Raw genomic sequence first — 20,038 nt, 5'->3', positions numbered from 1 at the left:
AGACTTTTATAGATACCAGAGAGTAGAACAAGATTATCTTCAAAGAAATGTCTATCAGATTGATATCATTCTTCCTATTGCCAACAATAGCTGCCAGAGACAGGGGAATAATATCTTAAAAGTGCTAAGGGGAGAAAAGGTCCATCTGCAGCTCTACATTCAGTTGACCCACATCTGAGACGAGGGACAAAGGGAAGATACTTTCAGAAAAAGATTAAGAGTTAACTAAACGCAGATCTTCACAGAAGGACTACTAAAGGAGGACTTCTAAAAATGAAAAGTGAGATGGCATCATAAGAAACAATTGTGTACAAAAGAAATAATAAGCACATAGGTAAATCTAAATAGGGACAGATTCTAAAAATAGTAATAAAGACTAATGGTGAGTAAAAATATGGTGAAACAAAATACTAGACCAGGAAATTTGGGGGCAAAATTAAAGAATCTTAAGTTCTATGTCTTACTAAGGAAGAGAATAGAGATATCAATTAACCTAAAATTTGTTCACAAAATATGAAGTAAGTATGGGTGTTAATAATATTAGGGAAACAACAAAAATAATAGAAATACAATGTGTAGTTCCCACAGTGAAAGAAATACACAGACTTGACTTGGATACATACTCATAAAGTGAGTGCAAGATCATGGATTGAGGAATGCACATTGATTTCATGATAAAGCTTGTCTCCAGATGAGATTGAAAGGCAATTCAAAGAAGATTTTTTTATCATCAGTACCATTTTTTTTCCTTGAAAAACAAAATCTGAGCAAATATCCAAGGCAAAATGTTAACATTCACTTAAACTTAGCAGTGAAATGGTGTCATCTTGTTCTCTATACCTCTCTGGAATTTAAAATTATTTTTCTCAATTTAAAAAAAAAGTGTTTAAAAGAAGGACATACAAATCCAAAGGGTTTCTTGTATTTGCTTAAGGATGATGAAGGAGGGACTATAGAGAGCCCACCTCTGCACTAGAAGAATGATATCCTCTGGGGAGCATCCAGGTGTTACAGGGGTGGGAGAGGTTTCTGGGCCCTGTCCCTACTATGCCTTGGTCTTTGCATCTGCTTGGTTTTATATAACTTCCCACAACAGCCTGTGCACACCCTGCATGAAACCAACAGACCTATAGGGCTTACTTCTGGCCCCTATAAATGGTGTTCAGGGACCTCATGAGATGCAGCAAACTCAGTAGGGGGCAAGAGTTTGTTGGTGTCATTGGAAGGTGGGGTCAGAGAAAGAGGCCTATGCTATGTGCCACAAACACCTTTGTATCAATTATCTCATTTCATTAGAACTCATAAACAGCTCTTTAAGACAAGTATTATTATCTTCACAGAATTACTATTCTCTTGTGGCCTCTCTTCCCCATGAACTGTAGAATTGGATCTGCAAATAATAACAACAGCAACAACACCAATAATAATAACAAAACAGCAATAATAACGAACCATGTGCTCTCACTAAGGCCTCCAACTCTGCTGTCAAAGCTTGCTCATGTTCCCTCTGCCTCCCCAGTACCCCTGTCCTCTACTTCTAATTCTGAAGGACTTCCTGTCCCCTGCACCCATGTGGCTTGCCGGCCTGAGTCTTCACAGTTGAGCTGCATAACTCAGCCCTGGCTGGGCCACTGACCCTTCACCAGCTCAATTTACCTACAACCACCAAGTTGCTTATGTCACCTTGCAATTTACCCAGGCTAGGAGTGGAGCAAGAGAGGTGAAGCCAGGAGGTCCCACATTTATCACTTCAGTGTGAGAGCAAGTATCTGTAGGACAGAGATGGGACCTAACATCTGCAGCATGTCTGCTCCATGCACTGCACTGGCTGCTTGGCACATATTTGCTCATATGACCTTCCCAACAAGCCCACAGAGTATCATTAGCCCCATTTTAGATGTGGAAAGAGAGGCTCATAGAGGAAGGCAACTTCCCAGAATTTAGGAGTTGTTTCCCTGCTGGGAAGAGATGAAGAGACATGGGCTCCAGGATCCTAAATACATGACTCGTAACCTTCCATGGCCACCCTTGGGAAGCCTCCAAGGGTTACAGATGTCCCAGGATGATGATGACAATGATGAAGACAATGATGATGACGATGACAACAACATAACAGAAACATTTACTGAGTACTGAACACATATTATGCACATTATATACATTATATCGTGTTAATATCTATAACAGAGTTACCACGTAAGTACCATAACGACCCTCATTTCACAGTCAAGAAAACTGGAGACTGTAATCTTAAGGGTTAAGTCATTTGCCTACACTGAAGCCTATACAATTATGGGGTGGGATTTCAACCCAGGTTATCTGACTCTAAAAACCAAATGTGTGACCACTGAAATAGTTTGGGTTAGGTCCCGTATGTGAGAGAAAATTCCCAACATAACAGTGACTTAAACAAAACAGCTTATTTCTTTCTAAATTAAAAGAATGCTAGAAACTAATGCTCCAAGGCTACTTGGCATTTCCTATCCTCTGGACCCAACTTATCACTCTGCAATGCTATAGTATGTCCCCCCCCCCCCCCGCCCCGTCCTCATGTTCTAAGGAGGCTGCTAGAGCCCCAGCCATCACATCTGCATTAGCAAGATAGAGGGGGGAAAACAAAAATCAAATACCATCTGTCTTTTAAGGATGTTTCCTAAAACCCAACCATAGTAGGCTTAGGACAACTTTATTCTAGCTAGGCCTCTAGCCCAACACTTATTTTGGTGAGCTGGGTGGGACCTAATATAAGCCCCTTTACCAATAGGCTTAATGCCTAGGTTAGGATACAACAGTCCAGTGGCCTCCGCTCATCCTTCTTACATGCCTTATCTTGCCACAGCTGCCACATACAAAACAGTGACAGAAAATACACCAGTAAACATCCTTGGTTTTATCCTGCCTTGGGGGAAGAGTGAGGAAGAACAGGGTTTAAATGTATCTTCTAGCAAAGGTGGCATCACTTTTGGATTTGAGCAAGGATTGAGTGATTCCAACTGCCATGTTCCTTCCACTGTATACCACTTCTTAAAAAAAAAAAAAAAAAATACTATCCTACAGTAATTATTCAAACAAATAAGTGGGGCCCATAAGGTTAAGTGGCACAGATGTTTCAAAAGCTAGGGAATCATTCTGAGGGTCTCTGACACTGGAGCCAGGAGCTCCCTGGTACTGCAGGGAGAGCAAGTATCCTCAGTCACGTGATGATGGAAGGAACTCTACAGGATGTGACAGACAAGGATGATTCTATGATATGTCCTACCAAGGTCTCACTAGGGTGATGGAACGAAGGAGTCTGCTCACAGGGTTCTTTCAAATTCACTGATGTCTACATTTTCCTACTGACTGTGTCCTTCCTGGTAAAGAAATCCCTGACCATGGGATGGTGGCAAATTCTTTTCACTCTTTAGGGGTCTTGTTGCCTCCTGCTCCTGGACCTCGCAGAGACACTGAAATAGGATATTTTGACCCCGCTGCTTGACTCCATTTGTCCAAGGACATTTGCAGTCAAATGTTCTACCTCTGAGCTATATCCCTGTCCAAGGACATTTGAACTCACTCTCATAAAGATGCCTTTCAGGTTTTGTCCCTCTTTACCCTCTATCTGTCACTCTGTGTTCTCTTTATATCATAGACACCAGAGAAAATCCCCTATGGCAGGAACAGTAACTGATTGTTCCATAGTGATAAAAAAAGAAACTGATTAATGAACTCCCTCTTCTGTACCTCTGTAGGTACAGAGAGCTGACTTGATCCAGGTAGGAATCATTTCAATAAAATGAAAATGGAATAAATTAGAAACGCATTAATGGTGGCAGGTATAGAAAAACAATTACAGGAGGCAAGAACGTATCAGCTCCTTCAGAGCAAGCAAAACTTGTCCCAGCACTTAGCTCTAAGATAAATTTTTCACATGGAAGTGTCACATTCACCTCTGGGGCCTCTTAAACCATTTGAAGTCACTGACACTGAATCTGATCACATTTATGAACCCACTCCCCAGGAAAAAAGCACACGCAACAATATGATCACATTTTTCTTTCAATTTCTGGAAGGTCACTGTCTGCAGATGCTCATCCATGGACTCGTTCAGGAACCCCGGCCTAGGTTCAGGGCATGACAGGGACACCTGCCTCAAGCACTTTCCAGGTGAGGAGGAGGCAAAGAAGGGAAGGAGGGGAAGGATTTCCTGTAGCCGGAAGGGAGCCACGCTGGAAGATTCTCAAGATGTGGCCACGTTGAAATATGGCACTGTGTGCCTTTAAGTCTTACCAAACGTTGAGAATTCAAAATTTATAAATTCTTCCAGTGGTTTCTTTTTGTACTTCTCTCCCTTCCTCTACCTTTTTTAAATTAAAGGCTCATTTTAATATAGTTCCCAAAAACCCAGTGGTGAGGACAAAGAGAATTTTGCTTTGATTTAGTTCATAGCAAGAGCATTCCCGCTGGCTTTGAGCTGGGGAATGAGGTGAGACCAGAAGGATGAGGCTGGGGGCAGGGCGATAACCCCACAACCAACGCACTCTGCTCCCTGCTTTTCCTGAGCTCACAAACCCCTTGTGCAGAGGAATGAGAAAGGGCTTTGACATTAGACAGACAAGGATTTAAATGTCTCTTTGTCACTGTGTCACTTATGGCTTATATAGCTTGGGCAAGTCTATAATACATAATTATATCCAGACCACAAAGTCAGTGCCTGGCACACTGTAGATCCCAAATAAGCAAGGGTTCCTTGAGAGAACTTAGGCTTTAGAGATAGGTCTTAGTCCATTTGGGCTGCTGTAACAAAAATAATGCAGTCTATGTGTTTTAAAAACAAACACATTTCTGACAATTCTGAAGGCTAGAATTCCAGTATCATAGCTACATAGATTCAGTATCTGGTGAGAGCTCCCTTCCTGGTTCATACATGGCTATCTTCTTGACCTAATCACCTCCTGAAGGCCCCACCACCTAGTACCATCATAGTGGGGGGGTTTGGGGTAGGCAGGGGCATAAACAAACATTCAGTCCATAGCAGAGTCCCACACACAGGAAGGCCTCAGAGTCCCAGGGTAATAAGGAGGCAGAATGCCTATCTCCTGCCTGGGGCTGCTAGCTGCCCCTTTCCCACGTCTTGCCCACGTCTTGACCGACCATCCAGGAGCAGTATCGTCTGGTCTGCATACACAGCAATGACAACAACTGCCACCCAAGGTGAAAAGAGACCAGCCCAGACTTTTTCCCAGATGAGATTACTTCCAGAAAGGAAATCTGCCAAAAGACGAGAGCTACCGAGAATGGGGAGGGGGCATGGCATATTGGGGCCATGTGGGGAAAGCTGATTTCTGGCACTGCCCACACCCAAAAATAGCAGAGAACTCAAATGTACCAGGAAGGGGCATCTTCCTTCATAGCTTCCATCCCCAAGCATTTATTTAGAGAGAGAATATCCGTGTCCTCTGGAACCCCGAGGTACTGTACTCAGCTGCACGAGTCTCCCTGTGAGGACCCCTAGGAGACAAGGCTAGCCCCAGGCCCACCCTACCTCCTTTGCGCACACCTCTCTCCACACATCGAATCAGCCTGAGTGTCCAATCCAAAAAAAAAAGGAAAGACCATGCAAGCAAGGATTCCCAGAGACTCTCCACACTGATTCCCAGCCACCCCAGTACTCTTCCCAGGCTGGCCCTCTCCTTGGCAAGGCTCAAGGCAAGCTTATTTCCCCCAAGGTTGTCACAGAGCAATTTTCTAAACTGCATGAAAATAGAAAACAAACAGAAAACCAAATCCACCAAAGCCTGCATCTCGAGAACAGCTTGGCAGGCAGGAGCAACGTGCTAACAATTTCATGCTGTTTTAAGAGTTTCTAACGAAGCAACATGCACCAACAACCAGATGTGCCCTGATACCAGAAGGGAACACGGGCTTCTAGACACAGACAAAGATTCATAAAACAGGAAAACACTCATCAAGAAATGTAGCTTCCAAGCGTGCTAGGCCTGGGGTGGCTGGTGGGGAGGCTGTCTCGGTCCGTCTGCCCCTCAGACTCATTCACACAACCATTCATTCAGTCCTGCCAAAGAATTGTGGTCAGCACCTTTGCACCAGTGGACATGCTGGGTACCTGGGATCCCGAGCAAGGGCTTGTAGCCTGCACAGAACAAAATCAAGGAAACAAATATAATGACAGCATAGCATGCTATGTCTGAAATGGACAACAGAAGCCCAGAAAAAAAGGTCCTCTTCAGTCTGGGTGGGAATCAGGACACTTCTTAGAAGGGCACTTAGGTGGCTCAGTGGGTTAAGCATCTGCCTTTGGCTCAGGTCATGATCTCAGGGTCCCAGGATCAAGTTCTGCATTGGGCTCTCTGCTCAGCAAGGAGCCTGCTTTCCCCTCTCTCTGCCTACCTCTCTGCCTACTTATGATCTCTCTATCAAATAAATAGGTAAAATATTTTTTTTTAAATAAAGGACAATTTTTAGAGATTTTGATTCAGTATATTTCAATATAATCCATGGAGCCCTTATACATGGAGGACACAGGAGGGGTAAAAATCATATGCAGTTTCTGTTTTCTTGGTACTTGCCCTCCAATGGGGAAAGCAGCGGTTGTCCAAGAAGTGAGAGGAAGCACATTGACTGTGCTGCAGCAGGTGATCTGAGAGTATTTATTTGGTGCCCACTGTATGCAGCATGGACACACACGGTCCACCAGCCCCACAGGGAAGGAAGCTGGCCTGGCCTCTTATTTACAGGGTCTGTGGCTTGTGAATGGGTCTCAGTTTCCCAGGGGAATGAGGTCATCTCTGAGTCTCTGTCACCAGAGCTCCACCAACTCCAAGATGACCACAGAGCCTACCATTGTCCAGGACCCTGGGCTCCAGGCTGCCCCATGGGACCAGAGCCTTGGAAGTATGGTGGGGGCTGACCTGGAGACAGACAAATGTCCATCAGGCGACTTTCAGTTTCTATCCCATTAGCTTATCTTATCACCTGCCTGCTTGTAGTACACAATGATTAATATTTTTGTTACTGAAATTATTGTGAAATGACCATCATATTGCATTTGGGGTTTAAACTTGCTCATCAGATGAATGGAAACATGTAAGTTATAACATGATTTTTGTAATATTGCATTTTGACATTTCTTCTTCATTAAAAAAAAAAAATCTTCCTTTTTCTCAAAAAGTAGCTGCTGGCCCTGGCCTCTCCTGGCCTGAGAGGTCACCCCAGGTCAGAAGTCCTCCTGCGCCCTGGGCAGTCCTTGCTCCCTGGCAAAGTCCATTAGCTCAGGCTGAATGCCGCCCTAAAGTCAGTGGCCCTCTTTATTAGGGCTGTGTGTCACCTGGTAACTTGTTTATTGCAGCAGCTCGGGGGTAGGGAGGGGAGGGTGGGCGTGAAGGTCACAAGTAGGTGGGAATTGCACACCTCAGGCCGGAGCCTCCCCTTGGTCATTATTCTCCCAGAATGACCTGTGGGGGGGGGGGGGTAGGGGTACCCAGCCCTCCTTGAGCTAACACAGGACAAGCCAGCACAAAAGAACTGCAAACAGGCCCCTAATTAATGGGTTTGCTTAGAGCTATTTCCCCATTTAGGGACTTCATCCCGATAATTGCAGGCTCCATAATCATTAATCAGTCACTACTACTTTTCTGGGTGCCGACCACAAGCCCAGCTCTGTTCCAACAACCGTGGGGAAAGAAGAGTGAAGAACAAAACCTTGGGCCTGTGCCAGCTGCTTCATTTGCATGAGCCCTTGGAGTCTCACAAGGAGCCGGAGAGAAGTACGTTTCGCCCTCTTTTCAGATAAGGAGACTGAGTCACAAAGAAATCAACTCGCTGGAGCTTAGCAGCTTGGCAGCAAGTGAGACAGAATTTGAACCTGGAGCTGGCTGACTCCAAAGCCTGGGCTCTGGGAGGAGGGAACAGATTAACTGCTCAAAACCAGACCAGTGCAGAAGAGCTCACGGCTGAGTGGGGCCAGGCACACTCTGGGTCCTAGGCGCCCAAAGAAGGGGAGAGACACAGGGCCTAGGTCCTGGGAGAAGGCCTTCCAAAGAGCGGCATCAGAGGCTGGGTCTGAAGGATGTTTATAATAAACTGTGCTCAGGCACCTTCTCCAACCACTAAGTCCAGGGTTGGAAAGGACTGTGGAATCTGTGCCTCACTTGGGGCCAATAAATGATCAGTCAAATGTCCAAGGAGGCCATGTACACATACACACACATAACACCACCTCAGCAGTGCCAAACAGTGCCCAGAACAGTCATGAGAAAAGAGGACCTCACTGGGCAGCCAGACGCTGGCATCAGGCACCGATGGGGATTAGGACAAGGGCCAAGCCGAGAGGAGATGAGGAGCCAGTAAGTCCTGGGATCACCCTGGACCTGGAAGGTTGGCAGCTCCAGAATGTCTCAATTTAGACCTTGCCCCAGAACATGAGAAGGACTAGGGACAGAGGAGAGGCACCAGGAGCTGAGGAAGAGCAGGGGCTAACCAGGAGTTGGGCACTTTCTCCTTTATCAGTCATCCCAGCCGTGCCCCCACTTCTGAACACTCCCTACTTGAGCCTGGAAACACACACATGAGCCAGGTGTTCAGACCCCTGGCTCCATGGGAAGTGCACACCACAGTCCCAGTCGCATTCTCCCATGAGTCTCTCCTGGGCCCTGGCTCTTTGCACACTGATGTCTCCACCAGGCAGAAAGAGCCCTCGGGCCAAGCCCGTGTCTGCCAGAGATGGACAAATGGGAGCCAGCTGGCTTTTGACCAGCGAGGCCTGTACCAGCCCATCCCCTGAATGCCAGCCCCATAGGAATCCCATGGGACAAACCATTCTTCCCTTCAGCTGAGATGAGAATGTGAGCCTGGCCTCAGTGGTCATCCAGGCCCAATTTCCATGGCTCCACATGGCGCCACAGTCCACAGTGTGTCCAACAGTCCACAACACACAGGATTTTGCCAACAGTCTGTTTCTGAATTAGATGCAGAGTGAGATGGCCCATAGGAGCAAGCCAACGCTTCCTCCAGTGGCCAGGCCTCTCAGTCTCCAAGGAAAGTACACTCTGGTCCTAGAAAACAGGCTTGGAGCTAGGAGCCAGACCCTGGCCAAGATCTGATAAGCCAAACCCCAAGTAGTCAGCAAGAACCCAGGCCCAGCTCCACTTACCAGTCAGCACAGTTTATCTGGAAAACTACTTCTTGCTCAGATGCCCAGCTCTCAGCAAAACTGGAACTAGGACCAAACCTACATGAGGAGTGGTCCCCACAAATGTGAGCTAAGGAGACCTGTCCAATTCTGAAGCAGCTCCTTCCTCTTTCCCTCCCTTCCTTTGGCTTCTCTCTTGATCTTCCACAGACCCTCTGGCTGTTCTGTCCTCAACTAAGTGCCAGGGAGGGGAATTTAAAAAAAAAAAAAAAAATTATCATCTTAATTTGCCGTTAGCCACTGAGGTTTCCCTGGATAGTCTTCCCCATGCCATGTCCCAGGTGCCTATGGGAGATGTGCTAGAAAGCCCAGCTCTCCACACCGGAGCCCATCCAGTAGGAGACAAAAGAACAGCCCAGACTTCCCATGACTTGAATCCCAGAAGAAACACAAAACCAAGTCTGTGACCTTCATTTATACTACAGTTATTTATTATTCTAGGAAGAAGGTGGCGTCGGCAGGGAGATAGAGAGGATTTCCAACAGAAGTTATTTTATGGGAGCCCTCCTGGGGGGGCGTACCAGCTCTCCAGCCTCAGCAACATCTGCAGAGTCTCATCGGGGGGTGAGCCTCACCAAGGGGCACCCGCCTTCTGAAGCCCCCAGAGAAAGTGAGCCACGGCCTCCAAACTCGGCCCAGCTTGTTCTGAAGCACGCAGGAGCCCTCCTGGGCTTCTCTTGGGGGCTAACTGATGGAGAGTCTCAGCTTCAGGGAAGAGACCAGCACCAGCTTAGGTCTGCAGTGGAGCAGGAAAGAGGAGCAAACAGAGGGCACCCTTCCTGATCATCCTGCATCTGGCTGAACGTCCCCAGCGACCTGACCAGTTCTGTCCTTCCATCCCACCCTCCCTCTCCTCTCTCTCTGGCTCCTCATCCTCCCCCCCAGGCCCTCCCCTTCTCCCTCCGCACCCCCCATCTCTAGCTCTCATACTGGACATCTCTTGCATGTGTGTGTCTCTTGCTGGCAGCTGGCTCTTTTCCACTCTGTCTCCCTTAGCCCCCAGTCAAGCCTCAAAGGCCTGGAAGCCAGCAGGGGAGAGGCTGTTTCACAGCTGAATGGAACAGAAAACTCTACTGTTGGCTCTGAATGTGTTTCAGTGGAGCTGCTTCTGCTGAAGCAGACGTGGAAGGGCTCAGATGTGGAAGGGCAGCTTCAGGGACGAGAGCTCTGGCTGGACCCGGAAATGTACTGCTTTCACCCTGCATGTGTCTGAGGCACCTACGTACCACGCTGTCACCTCCAGCCCAAGATGTCTTCCAACTCCCTTCTCTTGGCGTGGGTAGCCTCACTTGGGGAGGTCAAGTGACTGGGAGAAGAGGGGTACCTCTGAGGGCCTCCCAGGAACCACCTCAACAGCAAAAATTGCAGAGAAGCGGTCTGGAGAAGTGAAGTCCGAGGGTACTATCCCCAGAACAGGTCATCCCCACATATCCTCGCCAGTGCTAGCTTTGGGGCATCAAGCCCTGTAGATCCCGGGAGGGTGGACCTCCTAGGGACAGGGCTCAAACACACAAACGTGGACCTCATCTCAGAAGGCAAGACCCCTCCAGGCCTAGAGGAAAACCTGCCATTCACGAGGGCAGATTTTCCAACATGAGAATTTAGGGTTGCCGATCAAGTAGGATTGTCAGACAAAATTCACAATACCCAATTAAAATTGGTTTTCAGATCATTTTTGAGTATAAGTCTTTTTCAAAGTGCCAGGGACATACTTATGTTCAAAAATAATTCATTGCTAATCTGAAATTCAAGTTTAGCTGGGCACCCCTTTTTTATTTGCTAACTCTGGCAAGCCTACTCTAGAACTGTCTGACTCCATAGTCATGGTGGAAGTGGAGAGGGGGTACCATAGGGCCAAAGGGACAAGAAGCCCCAATTATCTCAACTCTTTCTTGTCCCCAGTGGCATTCCCTCACTCTTCAGCTGGGCCCTGGCCGTCCTGAGGTCTCCATCTCAACCTCTCTTGCCACCATCCCACCTGATTCCTCAGCTCCTTGCTGAGCTCCTAGCTCCTGCGGCCCAGATGCAGACCAATGCTTTGGCCCCTTCGTTAGGCTGAATGCAAGTTGAATTTTTCAAAACTTTATTAGAAAACTTTCTAAAACTTTCTAAACTTTATTAGAAAAGTAAAGGTAAAAAAATAGAAGTAAAACATACAAATATTTGAACTCATAAAAAAGCATAGTCATTGTCACACATAAGGAGATCGAATATCAAAGCCCTGAGATCAGGTAAGTCCAGACATGGTCTGGTCGCTCTTTCCCTTCAACTCTTCTTGAATCCACTGACTTGCAGCAAAGGTTTTTTGACCTGACTGGCCCTTCGGTGAAGATGGCAGAACATTCTGGAACAGAGGCTCTGGTTGGCTGCATATTAAAATCACCTAGGAAGTTTTTTACAGCCTCCCCCAGACCAATTAAATCAAAATTTCTGAAAATAGGGCTCAAGTATCTGGAGCTTTAAAAGCTCCCCAGATGATTCTAATATGCAGCCAGGGTTGAGAACCCATGCACATCAGAAATCACCTGAGAACCAATAAAAAGCTACCGATGCTTGCAACCCACCCTCAGAAATTCTGATTTAATTGGTACGAGTTGGGGTGGGAGGGCAGCCTGGGCACTGGGGTTTTTTAAAAGCTCCCTAGGTGATTTTAACGTGCAGCAAAGTTTGAGAATCACAGCTCCTCATACTTTAATAGACTTCAGATCTCCCAAAGACCATGCTAAAACGCAGATGCTGACTCAGTAGGTCTGGGGTGGGACCTGAGACTCTGCATGTCTAACAAGTCCCAGGGTGACACCACCATGCTGGTCCCCAGGTGGTACTTTGATTCACAAAGTCCTAGATGTATGATCATTGAGGCTAGATGTCCCTTGGAATCATCTGGACCACCTTGTCAATTACCTCGGCCCGAGTCCCACCCCTGTGATTCTGATGTAATTGCTATATGAGCTGGGCCCCCGACACTGGGATTGTAAAACCCTCGCAGGTGATTCTGATGTACAGCCAAGGTTGAGAACCTTGGATGGGGACCAACATCTAGACATCATTTTACAAGTGGCCCTGTGACCCACAGAGGGGAATACCACGCTCTGCAAGCTGTTCTGACTCACCTCTGTTCCCTGCCCTAGCTGGCAGAAGATCCTTTCTTCCTTTGCCTCAGAAGGCCATACCCTCTAGTAAAAATTCCCTTTCTCCCACTTAAGCCTAAGAAAACCTTGAATTCCCAGCTCCATGGCAAAAGAGAAATGATTGACACAGGACCTTGAAACCAATGACTGGCCAGAACCCGCCCACCCGCCTTGCTCTGTCACCAATCCTTCCCTTTGCTCAGGGAGGGGGTCTTCTATCATGATGCCTCTGCCAGAAGAACCCTGGGCCGCCCGCCGAAGAGTACACTTCAGCCTTCCAGTAACACACGAAGAAGAGCAGCTCTGCTTTGACCGGACATAATCAATCATGGGTGCTGAGCGGTTTTCATTACGTGGTAGTTCCCAGGCCAGGTTAACACACGGCCTCTACCCCTGTCCCACTTCATGCTTTTGAAGTGAAGCCGTGGTGACTTGTGGGACTGGAAGTGGCCCACAGAGAACCAAAGGACAACGTGGACTTGAGAAAATTATTACTCTCTTTTTGGTGTGACTTCCACGAAATTATTCATGAATCATTTTTGTTTTCCTAGGGGGCTAACCATAAATAGCATCTGTAATGCATCTTCATTAGGAGCTTTCGTCCTCTGACAGGGTCTATGTCTTCTGCTGGGAGCTGGATGCTGCTGGGAGGAATGCAAGGCCATGGCTTGGGGATCCGGCGTTTGTGTAAAATATGAACTCTAATGTGTAGAATTTGCAGGTCGCCGAAGTGTCACAGTCTACTGAAATGGGTCTGGAATCAATAAGGTACACATCAAACTCAATTGTGTTTAATTTTCATTGCTACCTAGAGGAAAGCCTCGCATAGCCCTACACAAGTGAAATTAAACATGAAAGCCCGTCTGAAGTGTAGAAGCAGTACTTAAAATGACCTGTAAATAGGGTAAAACATGGCAGCCCAACCCATCACAACATTATCGTTCATTTTTCTTTCCATAGTGGAGGTGACAGCCGCCACAAGAAAATCAAAAGAGACATGAGCACATTGGCGATCTAAAGGAGAACAAAGTGTTTTCAGTTACACACCAGCAGGACTTCCCTCTTTGCACACCCTTGGAGTCTCTTCCAAATGGAAAATCACACTCTGTCCTTCAGGGGAGAGCAAAGGAGGAAGGCAAGTAAAACAAGGACCTCCTGCACTTGGCCAGCTCCCGGCCGCCCATGCCGCCCCATCCTTGGCCAGTGAGATAATGCAAGTTTCAGCTCTCCCAGTGGACATGGGTGGGGGGCAGACACCCACACTGGGCACTTTCAGCTGACACTGACCTTTCAGTCATGGAAACATTCCCTAGATCGACACTAATCAGGGGCACATCTGGCGCTTGGACGGCGTCCAGATAGGGGTTATGTTAGTCGAGTCAGCATGATAACCCGCTGGGGAGGCGGGGGAGGGGGAGCAGAGCCCTGCAGAGAGCAATCAACATCGCTGGCCGGGTGTGTAAGACACGGTCATGCTGCGGGCCCAGTGAGTCATAGAATAGAAACCCCCTCATCCCTGTCCACCCACTTTCCCAACCCCCATCAACAGGGGAGAAAACTGGGGAGACCCCAAGAGCCAAAACAACTTCCCCAGGCTCCCACCACTGGTCAGGAGCAGTCTAAAACGCCAAGGTCCTGACTCCCACTATCATGCACCTCCCATATTTCTACACTCTCTCAAAGTGTAGTGTAGCGCACGCTATCTCAAGATAATATGCGGGCCAAAGTGATGAAAAGAACCCAGCTGTTTTTCCTCTACTAACTTCCCGTGACTTGCAAATGTCTAGGACAATTTTCAAAGGCAAGGACAAATCCCCTTGGTCTCCATCTCCTTTGCACATCATATCACCCCAATTCTTCCACTGTAGCTTCTTTTGGGGATATGGAAGGAGAGGCTGTTCTTCCAGACTGGTTGCTGGACTTCTACCAGAAAGAAACACAATACCCTCTCTCTCATCCCCAGGACAAGGGACTACAATGGTGACTAAGACCTCATGGTATTGAAGGTTCAGCCGTACAGGTCAGAAATGACCGAAGATATTGGCCAGTTCTCAACATCTGCCTTACACAGCCTGACACCTGTCGCAGCCATGAACAGCACTGCTAAAGAGGTAATTAAGCAAACCAAAGCCAGGATAAAAGGGATTATGTCCCCACCCACCCACACAGAAGGCTGTCTCCAGCTGTCAGAAGGAAGTTCTTTCCATGGCCACTGGAGTAAAATCTCCACTCATGTGTACCACGTTTCAAGTCTACCCTGAATGATCCTTCCCTGTATAAACCTCCAGGCACAGATAATTATGGAAATCGGGAATCTCTCATCCACCTGCTTAAATCACAAAGAGATTAACACGATTTTCCAGTATAAAAACTGCAGAGATCTGTTTATCCTTCTCCTCCTCTTTGTTATAAATGCCTAAAGACAGGGAAATAACTCAGGTAAAAACAAGACCCATATCAATGATCAGCTTCCCAAAGTAAATTTCTTACCCAGTAACGAATCAGCTTGCAGAACTCCCAAGCACGGGTCTCCTCCTTCAACAGCCAGCCTCCGTTACAAGGGCAGCTATCATCCACCAACCAGCCAGCTTTGTCCTCTTCTAGAATAATCAGAAAAGAAAATTTTCTTCACCCCAATTAATTATGTACCCCTCCCCCACCAACCTGAAAATCACCTCTCACTCTCAGACCCCTCACTTCTATTGTCCTGAGAAATAGACTTTATCCACAGGTCACTGAGACAGAAAAATGAGCCTCCTCCTTCTGTATGGGACAGCTCCTCGGGAGGATTTTGTAAGACTCTGCAGGCTCTCCAGGTCTCTGAGAAGAAGCTCACAGACACTGTCACTCTACCTAAGCCAGTGGGGGTCTCTGCCCGTGTCAGCCCTTTTCTCCTTGCCAACGGTTTGGTACAAAGCCATTTCGTGTTTCACGCCAAACCAGTAATTCACAACACTCATCAAAATCTGCCTCCATCAACTGACTCAGCATTCCTGCTTTGCAAGCATAGCCAACCTCCCTAACACCCTGACATCCTAGCCTCCAGCTTCACTATTTACATCCCATGAGAGCTTTGGGCTTAGAAAGCCCAGTTCCCTTGGGTAAAGTATGCAGATGATTCATCCTCTCATTCTGAGCCTTGATATCCATGCCAAAAAGCTTCTGAGGTGGGGTTCAGAGAGGACAGAGTGGGGGAGTCCTGCTGCTATGGAAACCAGTGTGCCAGTTTCTAGAGGAGGAAGACTAGCTGTTCTTGGGACACTGCTTTGCCAGGCTGCCCTGGAGAAACTGAGGAAGCTTCTGGCCTGGAGTGGCTGTGGACACAGCCTGGGATCACCATGGAGCCTCAGGCCAACACTGACACTTGCCTGTCCCTTCCTTCTCACCTCCTCTCACACCGAGGGGTCCAACCCACCACAGACACCCCATCTGGCCTCCTGGGCAGTAGCACAGCTCCAAGTGAAAAGTCCACTCTATGTCTGTGGACAAAAGGGTTTTGACTAAATTCTGTGTTTCAGGGAGTGAGTTAAATTCCGTTAACGGGGGGCGGGGGGGGGGGGGTTGGGGAGGAGGATGAGAGGGATGACAAATAACAACTTGTCTGAACGTTTTACATTTCTCCTCAGCGCCTCAGTGAGGTTCACAACACAGTCATCAATGATAGGGAGGGAGACCTCCCAGCTGGGCTGTCCCTCAGTGCCTCAGACAAGCTGACGGGACTCAGAGACTGATTCACACGCTAGGAGGAGCATGGAGTGGGGATGTGGGGAGAAGGGGTCAACGTGCCAGAGACAGAATATCCAGGAGGGAGATTGATGGAAGGGTCATCAGATGCCCCCAATGGAAGGGAGGTAGGCAGACAGAGACAGTCTCTATCAGTATAACAGGCATGATAACTTCCAAAAATGGAGGCTTCAACCATTGGAAGGTCCTGGACCAAGATAATAAAACTAAAAAAAGGCTTTGAGAGCTCACTATGTGGGCCACCTGGGTGGCTTAGTTGGTTAGTGTGTGTCTTTGGCTCAGGTCACAATCCCAGAACTCTGGACGGAGCCCTTCCTCGGGCTCCCTACTCAGCAGGGAGTCTGCTTCTCCCTCTCCCTCTTCCCTCCCCCCCCACTTCATTCTCTCTTTCTCGCAAATAAATAAAATCTTAAAAGAAAAAAAGAGGAGGGGGATGCCTGGGTGGCTCATTCGTTAAGCGTCTGATTTTGGCTCAGGTCATGATCCCAGGGTCCTGGGATCGAGCCCCACATCAGGCTCCCTGCTCCATGGGAAGCCTGCTTCTCCCTCTCCCACTCCCCCTGCTTGTGTTCCCTCTCTCGCTGTCTTTCTCTGACAAATAAACAAATCTTAAAAAGAAAGAAAGAAGGAAGGAAAAGAAAAAGAGAAAAGAGCTTACTATACACCAGGTACTCTGTTACATATATTATTATATTTATTACTTTGTATAATTTTCATTATCAGCCCTATGAGAATGAAACCATCACATGCCCATTTTACAGGGGTCAAAACTGAGACTTAGAGAAGCTAGCTAAGGTTACAGAGCTAATAAGTGAAGGAACTAAGATTCAAACCAAGGCCCATCTGGGCAGAGTGCATACCCTTGACCACTACACTAGGGCAAGAGGTCCTAGAAATGTCAACCATGTCTATTAACCAATTAGAGACTAGTGTGTGAATAGTGCTGGAAGGATTTTTTAAGATCCCAGAAGACAGCTGTTGGCCTCATTTTGACTAGGATATTAGCCATCTCCTCCACACAGCACCATTTTCAGACAGGGCATATTATGACACTTGTCATAAGTGTTTATAATATTCTATGGCCAGAGAGCCCAATGTATACCACTGCCTTGCCAACACTCCTTCCAACAAAAATACAGCAGAACATGGTAGGAGGCTGAGCTGAGGCTCCTGAACAGAAGCCCTTCATGTCCCATCTGTCAAGTAGAATACCAGTCCTTGATTTCGCCACCTTCTAGAGGTCTCCAGGGAGACTGCAGGCTCTCTGAGACAGTTGGGGATACAAAGCCAGGAGGGAATGAAGAGGCTCCATCCACCTCTTTCTAGCTCAGGAATTTCCTCTACCTTCCCATATTCTGCCCTGCCCAAATTATCCACCAGAATTAAGCTAAAGGCCTCAGGAGTCAGTCAAGGGACAGGATTGGGGTAGGGGTCAGATTCTCTCTTTCACTTGATTGTTCTCTGATAACTCTTGGCCAGATTTAGTCGAGCTGAATCCATCACTCTCAGGGGGCCGTGGATGTGGAGAGAGGTACACCTTAGAAGTGTATCTAGGATGTTTAAAACCTTGGTACAAAAAGAAAGGCACAAGAAGCTAAACCAAAGAAGGAGACATGGTTGCACAAAGTTAGGGGATCTAAAGAGCTCCCTAGGGGACCAGAAGGACCAACACAGTAAGATTTTTAAGAGGTGATAAAGGTAACTTGTGTCAAAGGAGGCAGATACGGCTCAAGAGACAAGTGAAATTAATTCCTTTCTCAAGCCATCATAAAGGTGAATGGCTACCAGATGGTCAGATCAAAATACCTGTCCACAAGCTGCCAGAGGGGAAAAAATAAACACAAGAAGAAATCAGATCCTCACGGAGCAGGTGAGCAGGAAATTAAAATATCTGTACACTGACCACAATGCAAGACCACACACGGTCACAAAGAGGCTGGTAGAAGACAGTGTGCGTGTGAGAAAGCATCTATCCTCTGTCTGCCAGCTCACACCCAGAGACAGAGTCACAAACCTCACAGCACCTCAGAGGAAAAGTCCTCTGAGAAAACCCAATCATTCCAAGAGGGATGAAGATGAGAGAACAGAGGTCGGGCCACTAAAAGGAAAGTAACACACCTCACAGGAGAGTGTCACTGGACCCAGTACCAACATCTTTTCCTGAGCACTTACTATGTACCAGGCCCTGGGTCCCAGGCAGCTTCTGAAATGACTCTCACTGATTTCTTGCCTCCTGTGTGATCCCTTCCCTTCAGTGTGGCCTGGACCTGGTGACTTGCTTCTAACGAACAGAATACAGCAAAAGTGATGGGATGTCACTTATTTCAAAAAAAAATCTCCCTGAATGGGTGCTGCCCAGACTCTACTCCAACTGTCAGTGACTTCATCCCCATTCTCTCGTTCAATTATCCTTTCTGTGTCCCTGTTGCTACATTCCTTCTAGAAGATAGACACACACACACACGCACGCACGCACGCACGCACGCACACCAAGACTCCAGAAGTTGGAGGGAGCTCAGCCTCCTCCTGCCATTGTTCAGCTTCTTCCCAATCAATCTCCTGCCAACCACAAATTAGCATTACACAGGCATTTACAGTGCAACCCCCAGGGACAGATAGAAGCTAATCCTTAAGAAGGGGCACTGGTGCAATAGCAGGAGGCTGAAAGCTTCACCCCCACCCATGGGGTGCTCCTTTGCAGCCCTTCCAGCTCTTTTGTGAGCTGTCCAAGTCAACCACAGATGACGAAGTTATGGGGTCCTTGAACAAAGAGAAGACAGTTGGGGTCCCAGGAGCAACATGTTTGGAAACAGCTGCATGACACATTCCTGAGACTCCATCCCCAGCAGAGGACTACCTCTCAGAGCCTCTAGCTTGATCCTTGTGGATGCACTCTTCCATTTTCCATTTTTATTGATTAATATTAATGAATGGCTCCAGGTGGGACCAACCCAGAGCAGGAGATGTCCTGGGGCCAGGAGTTAGACCTGCTCTGCCCTCTGGGCAACTTGCGTTTAAAAAGCCCTGGGCATTTTTCTTTTCTTTCTCTTAAGGGATTTATTTGGCCTTAAGAAGTATGATTGAACTTCCTAATCCCAAAAGAAGGCAGCCCTGGCTGGGTTCCCAGGATCATTTTTATCTCCCAGTGCTGCCTTTTGGGGGGCCCTGAAGGCCCCCAGCAAATGTAGCCCCTTCCTCCAGCAGTCCCAAAGGCTGGATCTTGCAGCCGCCGGGTCTGACAGCTCCCTGCCCTTATCCCACAGCTGGGTCTGGATTTAAGGGGAACATGCAAGAGGGGAAGCCTCTTATCACAAACATTTCCTGCCTATTCGCTTCCGACCGTGCATACCACAGTCCTTCGCTGTCTGGTTGGGCCACCAAGGATGGCCACAGCAACCTCTTCACAAAAGACCTGCAACGCAGGGTCCCCAGACCTGTTTCTGGTCCAGATCCTTCCCCGTCCACACCTGTCTCCCTTCTGTGGGGAGCTCATAGGTTCTGACAAGCCACCCAAAACGGCCCGGGCACTGAAAAAATGGAAGGAATTCAGGTGGAACCAGAAAGAAAGAAAGAGGACAAAAGCAGATAAGGTTTTTTAGTTCAAATAGAAAATGTCACTCACAGCTGGAGTTCTGCCCACCTTCTATGGGCCAGCTGCCTGTCTCCCAAAAGGAGAAAAACAGAAACGCAAGTACCCTCGAGTCCGGCCTGCGCCATTCTCGTCCCTACGTTGACTGCGCATGCGCGTGCGTGTGACGTTGAGGCCTTAGGGACGATCGCGGGTTTAGATACTGAAGGATTCAGAGCTGGGGGTCAGGGGGTCTAGGTCCAGCCCAGCCCAGCTGGGCTCAGCAGAGCGCTGAGTTCCTAGGTCCCTCTCCCCGCCCAACACCTGAGCCACCCTAGTCCCACCCCTCTCCGTGGCCTCCCCTGCCTCCTGTCCCCAGCTTGCTGTGTGGTCTGAGCCCTCTGCCAT

At 47.8% G+C, this 20,038-nt stretch overlaps 1 long non-coding RNA gene across 1 annotated transcript in view; it reads right to left on the bottom strand.

Moving 5' to 3' along the window:
- LOC131840486 (uncharacterized) overlaps positions 1-19,838 on the bottom strand; it is a 52,705-nt gene extending 32,867 nt beyond the window's left edge. Inside the window, exons 1-2 of the long non-coding RNA XR_009357373.1 lie at positions 19,685-19,838; positions 14,809-14,918 (exon numbers count right to left, since the gene is read on the bottom strand). This is a non-coding gene — a long non-coding RNA (uncharacterized LOC131840486). The remainder of the gene's footprint in view (positions 1-14,808; positions 14,919-19,684) is intronic.
- Between the last annotated feature and the right edge of the window lie 200 nt (positions 19,839-20,038).

The sequence above is a fragment of the Mustela lutreola genome, chromosome 9, assembly GCF_030435805.1.
Source record: "Mustela lutreola isolate mMusLut2 chromosome 9, mMusLut2.pri, whole genome shotgun sequence".
Taxonomy (NCBI): domain Eukaryota; kingdom Metazoa; phylum Chordata; class Mammalia; order Carnivora; family Mustelidae; genus Mustela; species Mustela lutreola.
The sequence above is the reverse complement of the archived record's forward strand: the minus strand, read 5'-3'. Positions and strand labels throughout refer to the sequence as shown.